Source organism: Caretta caretta, chromosome 11 (genome assembly GCF_965140235.1).
Source record: "Caretta caretta isolate rCarCar2 chromosome 11, rCarCar1.hap1, whole genome shotgun sequence".
In the NCBI taxonomy this organism is placed as follows: Eukaryota; Metazoa; Chordata; order Testudines; family Cheloniidae; genus Caretta; species Caretta caretta.
The window spans coordinates 77,539,040-77,549,484 of NC_134216.1; the positions used below are offsets into that span (position 1 = coordinate 77,539,040).

General features: G+C 51.2%; 1 long non-coding RNA gene and 1 other non-coding gene across 2 annotated transcripts; one reads left to right on the top strand and one right to left on the bottom strand.

Annotated features, from left to right (window-relative positions):
* Nucleotides 1-2,776: 2,776 nt before the first annotated feature.
* Nucleotides 2,777-4,646, bottom strand: LOC125628939 (uncharacterized). The gene is made up of 2 exons (XR_007354316.2): nucleotides 4,518-4,646; nucleotides 2,777-3,148 (listed from the first exon to the last, which is right to left on the bottom strand). It is a non-coding gene; the product is annotated as an uncharacterized LOC125628939 (long non-coding RNA).
* Nucleotides 4,647-8,839: 4,193 nt separating this feature from the next.
* TRNAS-CGA (transfer RNA serine (anticodon CGA)) lies at nucleotides 8,840-8,921 on the top strand. The gene has a single exon. It is a non-coding gene; the product is annotated as a tRNA-Ser (tRNA).
* Nucleotides 8,922-10,445: the final 1,524 nt, after the last annotated feature.

A 10,445-nucleotide genomic window follows, 5' to 3' on the forward strand; every position in this document is an offset into this window, starting at 1 on the left:
GGAGTCCTCAGACAAGGATTCTGATGGTCCTCATTTGTTAATTACTTCTTATTTTGCACAAATTATTAATCTTTCATGTTTGTCAAACTGCAGTTACTTAGGCCCAGATCCACCAAGGTAAAATTTAGGCTCCTAAATTCCACTGAAATCCAATGGAAGTCAAGAACCAAAATACCTTTGTGGATCTGGGCCTTCCAGATTACAGCATTCATACAAACTGAATACAAACTCCCGTTTTCTAAATAGCTCTATTGTGGAGGTAGAGAGAGCGTTACTGACTGTCGTAAGAGTCTAATGTATAGGAAGTTGTGCTGGATCAACGAACAGGTGAGGATGCACCTGGAGGCTTCCTTCTAAACGTCACCTTACCATTACTTAAGACAAGCCACAGTTGGTTTTTAATTTTACAGTGAACTATTTCAAGATTTTTGTTAGAGGAGGGACACTCAGACCTGGCCACTGTTGCTTCTTTATTTTCACCCAATGAAGCCGCAAATAGTGTAAGCGGCAGAAAATCCTTTTTTCGGTGCAGGGGTGCAGCACAGAATGTGACACGAATTACTTAACCACACTACTGTTCTTCCAGAAGGTATCCCACAGAACATGACCACTCTAAACATAGCAAATACTTGGATGGTTTTATACCTTTCTCCCTGAACAGTATTTGATCAAACATTATACATGCATCCAGCTAAACCAATAATTTAAAAAACCAGGAATTACTACATGCTGTTCATAGATTATCAGCCACCCATAGCAGCCATTCATATTCCAGCGTGTTAAGCACAATAAGAATTGAGCTATGTTCAGAGGCAGACGGCTATCCCTGTTACTGGGAGGAACTCGCACGTCATTCATTCTATCGTCTTCCATCCACATTCTAACTCGCTTAAATGTCTTAGGTAAGGCTTGTACCATCCCCGAAGATCACCAACCGCAGACTCTGGTAGACCAAACAAAGCCACTGAGTTTGAGTCATAGAACCATCACCCCAAAAGCCTTAATGCCAATCAGTGCAAATCTCAGAATTGATGATGGGGAGCACATGAGATCTTTCTCAGCCCACGCAGTGCAGCGCATCACCCCTTTTAAAGCACTCGACGTAACAAAGCTGAGACACGCTCACTGGACGATCACAGTATCCTGCTTATTTAAGAAGAGCACAATACAATAGACCACTCTAGTGCTGACAGAAAAGTCGCCTTCCTCAGCTGTTGCTCCAAGATGGCAATCTGCTGCTGTTCCTGCATGTGAGGAAGTTGGTGGGGCTCAAAAGGAGGGCAGCTCACAGCAAGAGAAATGGCTGAGAAGAGCTAGGCAAGTTAGAGGCACTTGAGATGCATTGCCGGCCTGTGTGTTGCTCCCTTGGCAGCACACCCATAAGGGTGCGGGGAGAACCATGGAAACTCAGCCAGCTCTCACTTGCCAGGCAGCTGGGAATTGGTTACATTTTTAATGGAGAAGTAAAATCTGAGCAAATGTATACATGGAACCAAAGAAAAATAAGATCTTTTGGGTGATACCTGAAGTCCTGCCTGAAAAGGTTCAGGCAGACGTGGCTGGTTTGGATTTTGCCTATTAGTACATTTAAACCAGGGGTTCTCCGAACACATTTTTTGGTGGCCTCGGACTGTGACCCACCAATTCTTGCTGGTGGCCGCACTGACACTTTTCCCTAAAATACGTAACTGTAGGAAAAACAAATAAATATGCACAGACCCGTGTCCAAATCCTTGTAATTTATTTATGTAGGGTTTTTTCAGACTCACAAATAATATGAAAAATTATATTTGTGTGTTGAATATTGCTTTTCGCAGCACACTCAGTAGCTAGCTGGGAGTTTGTGAAAAGTGATATTAACAAACATCCAAGTATCACTTTTCACAGCCTCCCAGGTAGCTAGTCAGTGTGCTGTGAAAAGTGATACTTGCATGTTTCTTTGTTTCGCTTTTCTCAGCAAGCCCCGGGTTTGGAGAGGGAGGCAGCAGGGGTCTGGGGCAATGGGGGGGATAGAGGTGGAACCAGGGAAGGCAGTGGGGGCTGGGGGCGATAAATGGGGGTTCGGGGAGGCGTCGGGGAGAATGGTGAGCCCTGCTGCCATATGGCTGGAGCTGGGAGGCAGCACCCCCAGGGTCCAGAGCGAGCGGATGGAGCCCAGGGTTGGTGGCGGCTGCTGCTGAGCAGCTGGAGGTGTGGATCAATACCCACCACCCTGGGGCTGGGGCTGGGGTTAGGGAGCGGGGTGAGGGCTGGGGGTCGGTGCCAGAGCCCGGAGCCAGCACTTGCTGCTGCACAGCCAGGGGTTAGCGCCCAGGGCCAAGGTCACGTGGCCGGAGCCTGGGTCAGAGCCCGGGGCTCGAGCCGTGCAGCTGAAGCCCTGCGGCCAGGTTCTCACCCAGGGCTGAAGCCCAAGCCCCAACGTGCCCTGCCCACCCCACAGGTGAGTCAAGAACTCACCTGGCTCCTGCAGCATGGTGCCCCACCTGTCTCCAGAGGCGGTGCATGGTGGCTCATGCAGGAGCACCAGGGAGGGAAGGGGAGAGGCTGATGCTTTGGCCTCTCCACCACTGCCCAGGAGGCTGTTAGGCCTGCACAGAAAGCCCCTGGTGGCCGCATGCGAGAAATGCTGAGTTAAACTCACTTCCATGCTCTCAAAACCTTTGCCTTTGTACCTCCTAACTGCTGGTTTCTCAGGTCAGAGTGTACTTAAGGGTTAAGTGAAGTGCTGCTGTAAGAATAAGCTTCGTGTCCTTTAAAGGAAACCAAGACAGAAAAAAATACTGATGATTTTTAATATTTTTTCTTTATCTAAAAAAATTAATGAAACGATATAGAAAATTCTATTAAACACACCTTTTGCATTTTACAGATTTGTAGTATGCAAAATTTGATTTTATGTAATGCCCATCCCCATATATATTCCAGATTAGTATAAACAAGACATAATTTCCCTGGTAACTGGGACCAGTTTTTATTCTGTCTCCTCAAATTTAAAAGTTCATTTGTATGTAGGCTTCGGAAAGAGTTCCTTTCTCATTTCTAAACACACAACGCGGTTTTCTTTTCTGGATTTCTCGCCCTCAAATACAAGGAGGTGGGTCTGCAGGGTTGCTTCTGGACCAGTCTGAATGAGGGATGGTTTATTCTCCTGTTTAAAAAAACAAAATTATTTCTAGTGTTACAGGAATAAAAGACAGAGAAGTCTGGTTTATAAAGCTGGATCTCTGCATCCCTCTCCCAAAAGGACTGCATGATCAGGCTCAAGGGACTATTCAGAAATAAATTGTTTATCATCCCTTTAATCGAGTTATACCAAAGCAAGAGTTAGACAGTGGTTGGGCAATCACCATACAGTTAAATGGAGTAAATATTAATTAGAATGTTACTGCCAATAAAGACAGGTGACTCAGTAGTAAAGCTTTGATAATTAGGGGAGGCAACATTGTCTAGTAATAACTGGCTGAACGAAGAGAGGTCCTACACTCAACAGTCACTCCCATGTTGGAGGAATCTCAACTACAAAGCTGAACAATCATCTTCCCAAAATAATTTTAAAATGGTGACACCCCCAATGACTTGTCTCTCAGACAGAAAGAAAAGAAATAATGGTGGGGAGAAAAGGGGACCCTGGTCTGGGGAGAGGAGGCATACAGAAGTTCTGTGTGGTAGGGGAAGGTCGGAGGGCACACAGAGCCCCAGCCTGGGGGAGATGAAGAAACATGGGACAGAGCCTGTGACATGAAAGAGGGGTGAGCAGCTGCAGGGAATCTGTGAAACAGAGAGGATGGGAGGGTGGCACATGGGGGGGAGGGGAATGGAGGGCAGCCGGGAGCCCTCAGTGTGTGCAATGAGTACAGCCTACAGAAGCATCGAAGTGTGAGAGTGCCAAGTTCATAATACTTTGCATGTCTAAAATGACTTTTATCACTGTCCCAAAGAACTTTAAAAATGCAGATTATTTCTTCCCATTACAAATAAACTCTCTTGCCATGGTTTTCTGGAGAGAGCTGCAGAGTCAGAATATTAGCTATGTTTCTGGCTCATGACCAAAACAGATAATCTGTCAACATTTGCTTTACGTGCATGTAGCATTCAGGGGTGGGGTTCTGGGAAGGGATCAGGAGTGATGCTTATATGCCTAAATCGTCCAGTAGAAGATTTTGGAAGTAAAAGATGTCTGACAGAGGCAGGGTTCGGTATGAACCTAGCTCTCAGGTAAAGCCTGGCCCCTTCTTGGTGGCTGTAGAGCATTCTTTCTGAAAAGACCTAGTCTTGGACTGCAAAGGTGTGGGGTAGCATTTAAGGAGCACTGACAGGGGATGCATACTTCCTACTGTCAAGGAGCTCAGCTGCACAGGGGCTCACTGCACACCACTATACAGCGGAGATCTGGAACTTGATCAGTGGATCCTTTGTGTTCTCTTAAATAGTAGGGATGAATATTCCCTCCACTGCGGGAATTACTGGATAAAATCATATTGTTGGTGTAATGCAGGAAGTCAGATTAAAAAACTCACATTAGTCCTGTCCATGGAATCACAGCACTGGAAGGACCGTCCTAGTCCCGTCCCCTGCACTCAAGGCAGGACTAAGTACAGTAGAACCTCAAAAATACGAACACCAGAGTTACAGACGGACCCGTCAGCCAGACACCATGTGGCCCCAGAAGTACGCAGTCAGGCAGCAGCGGAGACGAAAAACAAAAAACCCAACAAATACTGAGCTGTGCCGGCATGGCATCGTCCAGTTAGGCTCATCGGGGCTGCCTGTCCCCACCCCCACCCACTACTTGCCACGCGGAAGGCCAGCCACGTACAGGTGAAGACGCTGAGGTTCACAGGCACAGCTGTGAGCTCCCGAGAAGGAGTGCTGGGGTCGGCACTAGCCACAGGGGCTGTTTCCCGCCTCTGGCTGGGAGGGGGACAAGCCTGCAACCTTAGTCTCAGTCCAGGAAAGAAGCTCCCTGAGCTGCTGCTGGAACCTGGCCGAGAGCGTCAGCTGCTGGAGCCCGAACTCCTGCCCGCCTGCCGCGCTCTGGAGGAGCGGCTGCGTTTGAAAGGGCCCCGGCCTGCACTGCGCACCCACTGGTGCCAAAGCGCCCCCGGGTGCCTCACGCATCACCCTTGCAGTCAGGGGGCAAGAATCAGAAACTTGCCGGGCAGCCGCTGCAGAGCGTGAGCCCCCGTTCCGAGCACTCCGCCCTGAGGAGCAGCCCATAACGGCTTGGGCAAAGTTACGAACAACCTCCATTCCCGAGGTCTCCGTAATTCTCCTGTATTATCTAGACCAGGGGCTGTCAACAGGCGAACCACGGGCCAAATCCGGGTTGCCAGACGCTTTTGAACGGACCCAACAAACTTTTTATTTACATATTATCGTTATTATTATTTTTTAAAAGGATTTTCTCTGCAGTCTGGCCCCGACTGTACATTGATGAAGAATTTGGACCTTGACAAAAAATAATTGACTACCCCTCATCTAGACCATCCCTGAGCGGTGACTGTCGATCCTGCTAAGAACCTACAATGACAGAGATTCCACAACCTCCCTAGGTAATTTGTTCCAGTGCTTAACTATGCTGGCAGGAAGTTTTTCCTAACGTCCGACCTAAACCTCCCTCGCTGCAATTTCAGCCCATTGCTTCTTGTCCTGTCCTCAGAGATTCACAAGAACAATTTTTCTCCCTCCTCCTTCTAACAACCTTTTATGTACTTGAAAACTGTTCTCATGTCCCCTCTCAGTCTTCTCTTCTCCAGACTAAACAAACCCAGTTCTTTCAACCTTTTCTCGTAGATCATGTTTTCTAGACCAGCGGTTCTCAACAGGGGGTTCGTGGCCCACTGGGGGTCCATGAACCCTTTCAGGGGGGCCGCAGGGCCCCGTGGCTAAAATCCAAAGCCCGAACCCCAGCACCTCCCGCAGGGCTGAAGCCGGGAGCAGCAGGGCTGAATTCTGGAGCCCCGAGCCCCGGTGCTCCCCAAGGGACAGAAGCCCTGAGCCCATGGGCAGAGTTGGGGGAACACAGGGGTGTTACACCCCTCCCAAACTACAGTGCAAGAGCAGGGCAGTCCTGGGGTAGCTCCACACCCCCCCTCCACCACCTCCTCTCTCCACCCCCTGGCTAGGTCGGAGGTGGGAAGCCAGAGTCCGGCAGCCTGGGACAGCTGCTGCTCTGACTGGTGCCATGGAGCAGGCAGCCGCAGCGTTGCCTGGTCTCCTGCTGCTGCAGGGGGTTGAAGCTGCTCCCCTTTGCTCATGCAGCTGGTAAGAGCTGCCTGGGCGGGGGGATCTGGCTGCTTTGTGGCTGGCAGAGCCCTCAGGGTACAGGGAGCGCAGGGGAGCCCTGAGAGCACACAGCCCCTAGCTACCTCCTCCCTGCACCCTGAGCTACCCTCTGCCCACACACAGCCCCTAGCTACCTCCCTCCCTGCACCCTGAGCTACCCCCCTGCACACAGCCCCTAGCTATCCCTCTCCCTGCACCTCAAACTTTTTGAGCTCAGCCCCCCCACCTTTGAGTTATAATTTTTGGTTGTAGGCCCCCCCCAAGTCCAGACAGGCGGGTGGCCTGCTGAGGTGAGTCAGGGGTGGATGTAGCATACCCTCCCCAGACCCCGACGTCGGAGCTGGCTTGAGCCTCACGGGCCCCTGCCCACCCAAAACAGAAGTCAAACTATACCTATGCAAACTTGTTTTCCCCCCTTTCCCCGGCCCAGAGCCTCCCCCTCCCACACTGAGCCCTGGAGATTTTAATGGCATGTTGTGGGTGGCCTCAGAAAGAAAAAGGTTGAGAACCCCTGTTCTAGACCTTTAATCATTTTTGTTACTCTCCTCTAGACCTTCTCCAATTTGTCCACATCCTTCCCGAAATGTGGCGCCCCGACTTAGACACAATACTTTAGCTGAGGCCACATCAGCATGGAGTAGAGCAGAAGAATTACGTCTTGTATCTTGCTTACAACACTCCTGCTAAATCCTGCCCAGGATGAGGTTCGCTTTTTTTGCAAGGTTACACTGTTGACTCATATTTAGCTTGTGGTCCACTATGACCCCCAGATCCCCTTCCGCAGTACTCCTTCCTAGGCTGTCACGTCCTGCTCTGTATGTGTGCAGCTGACTGTTCTGTCCTAAGGAGAGTACTTTGCATTTGTCCTTATTGAATTTCAGCCTGTTAACTTCAGACCATTTCTCCAGTTTGTGCAGATCATTTTGAATTTTAATCCTATCCTCCAGAGCACTTGCAACCCCTCCCATCTTGGTATCATCCGCAAACTTTATCAGTAAAAAGAAAAGGAGGACTTGTGGCACTTTAGAGACTAACCAATTTATTTGAGCATAAGCTTTCGTGAGCTACAGCTCATTTCATCGGATGCATACTGTGGAAAGTACACAAGATCTTTTCATACACACAAACCATGAAAAAATGGGTGTTTACCACTACAAAAGGTTTTCTCTCTCCCCACCCCACTCTCCTGCAGGTAATAGCTTATCTAAAGTGATCACTCTCCTTACAATGTGTATGATAATCAAGGTGGGCCATTTCCAGCACAAATCCAGGGTTTAACAAGAAAGTCTGAGGCGGGGGGGGGGGGGGGGGTAGGAAAAAACAAGGGGAAATAGGTTACCTTGCAGAATGACTTAGCCACTCCCAGTCTCTATTCAAGCCTAAGTTAATTGTATCCAATTTGCAAATGAATTCCAGTTCAACAGTCTCTCGCTGGAGTCTGGATTTGAAGTTTTTTTGTTTTAATATCGCAACTTTCATGTCTGTAATCGCGTGACCAGAGAGATTGAAGTGTTCTCTGACTGGTTTATGAATGTTATAATTCTTGACATCTGATTTGTGTCCATTTATTCTTTTACGTAGAGGCTGTCCAGTTTGGCCAATGTACATGGCAGAGGGGCCTTGCTGGCACATGATGGCATATATCACATTGGTGGATGTGCAGGTGAACGAGCCTCTGATAGTGTGGCTGATGTGATTAGGCCCTGTGATGGTGTCCCCTGAATAGATATGTGGGCACAGTTGGCAACGGGCTTTGTTGCAAGGATAGGTTTCTGGGTTAGTGGTTCTGTTGTGTGGTGTGTGGTTGTTGGTGAGTATTTGCTTCAGGTTGGGGGGCTGTCTGTAGGCAAGGACTGGCCTGTCTCCCAAGATTTGTGAGAGTGTTGGGTCATCCTTCAGGATAGGTTGTAGATCCTGAATAATGTTGGAGGGGTTTTAGTTGGGGGCTGAAGGTGATGGCTAGTGGCGTTCTGTTATTTTCTTTGTTAGGCCTGTCCTGTAGTAGGTGACTTTTTGGTACTCTTCTGGCTCTGTCAATCTGTTTCTTCACTTCTGCAGGTGGGTATTGTAGTTGTAAGAATGCTTGATAGAGATCTTGTAGGTGTTTGTCTCTGTCTGAGGGGTTGGAGCAAATGCGGTTGTATCGCAGAGCTTGGCTATAGACTATGGATCGTGTGGTGTGGTCAGGGTGAAAGCTGGAGGCATGTAGGTAGGAACAGCGGTCAGTAGGTTTCCGGTATAGGGTGGTGTTTATGTGACCATCGTTTATTAGCACAGTAGTGTCCAGGAAGTGGATCTTAATCGCGTCTCTGCTAAGGCTGCGTCTACACTCCCCCTTGTGTCGGTAGAACGTATGTGGCTCGGGGAGTGAATAAGCCACCCCCCGAGTGACACAAGTTACACGGACCTAAGCGCTGGTGTGGACAGTGCTATGGTGCTGGGAGAGCTTCTCCTGCCAACATGGCTACGGCTGCTCGTTGAGGGTGGAGAGCTCCCTCCCTTCGGCTTCCAGACACTCCAGTAGAGACTGCCACTGGGGGCCACGTCACTCACAGCTGTGAGGGCCGAGCGGTTAAGGGGTTGGACTCGAAATCCAATCGGGTTTCCCTGCGCAGGTTCAAATCCTGCTCACAGCGAGGCCTGTGTTTTAGCCACACTTGCTCACCAGGGCAATACATCTCCACCGACCCTGAGACGCTCTCCATACACTCCCCACCCCAGGTAAACCCTGTTCTGCTCCTTTCATGGGGATGCCTGGGATGGTGCCTCACGCTGTGTCCCTGCGGTCTCAGCTTCCGAGCCCTCTGCCCCTCACCCAGCGCCCCCCGGCTCAGCCCCACCCCTGGGTGCTGCTCCTCTCCAGCGTGTGGAAGGAGCTGAGCACGGGCAGCCCGTATAAAAGGCCACGGGAGGCTGAGCCTCCCCGAAAAGGCCGTCCATGCGGGGGGGAAACGCCGGGGATGTGGGGCGGGTCTCCCCGCCGGAGGCCCATGGGCTCGTGGTCAACTTTCGAGCGCTGGAAGCAAAGCTCCAGAGAAGTGGGGGCCCCACCTGCACCCCGCTCCCCTCTGCCTCTTAGCCCGATGCCCTGCTCTTGCTCTGCCTCTTCCCATCCCCCCTCCGCCTCTTCCCCCAAAACCTGCACCCCACCCCCCCTTGGCCTTTTCCCCCGCGGCCCCTTCTTCTTGTGCCTCTTCCTGTCCTGCTCCACCTCCTTCCCCAAGGACCCCCTGCCCCCCGCTCACTGAAGACAGAGAAAAGGGACGGGTGCCTGGCCCCATGGCCCCCCGGTAGCCCCCCTTCGGGGAAAGGGGCGGAGAGGAGCAAGCAGGGGGTGAGTGGAGTCCTGGGGGAAGAGGCGGAGAGGAGCGAGGGGCAGGTAGGGGGACCTCGGGGGCCAGAGGAGTGAACAGTGGGTGGGCGGGGCCTCGGGGGAAGAGGATGACCGGGGGCGGGGCCTCTGTGGCAGGGCCATGCTCTAGGCCCCGGTGGCCCCCCAACTTCTCGGGGTCATCTGAAACCCAGGATGAAGGTGACACAGGGCCTGGTTCCTCTTTGGGCTAAGATTCCATAACACCTCTCCCTTCCTGGCAGTGTGAAGGGGCTGGACAGGGGCATAAAGCCCTCCAGACACGGCCGGAGACAGGGAAAGGGCCGTCAATGTGGAAGAGAATCAGGCCCAGAGTTAGACAAGGGGTGCAGAGAATATTCTGGATTCTGGTCATTGCACTTCGCCCTTGCTCGAAATGCTTCCTGTATTTTCTCCATTTCACTCCCTGACTCTCGGTCTCTGCCCCTTTCCCCGTTTCTTCCTCAGAATTAGCACGTTCAGCCAGTTAATCGCAGCAATCCCGCCATAAGACGGCAGCCTGAAATCTCAGCTCTCCCCCGCCCCTCGCACGACACCTGCTGCCAGCTGAACTGGAGAAAGAATGGGGAACGTCTCTGGCAGAGGGTGTGAAACAGACACCCGGAAAAGGTGAGTTTTCACAGGGATTTCCTCAAAGTAGGAGAAACTTGGGGTCCCAGTTAGTGCCCAGAAAACCCTTCAGGGATCAAACAAACCAGAGGCCCAGCCCACCCCGATCTGGGCTCCACGTGGGAATGAGCAGGGGGCTGCTGAGACACACACAGACTGCTGGGCACGCATGGACTGTGGC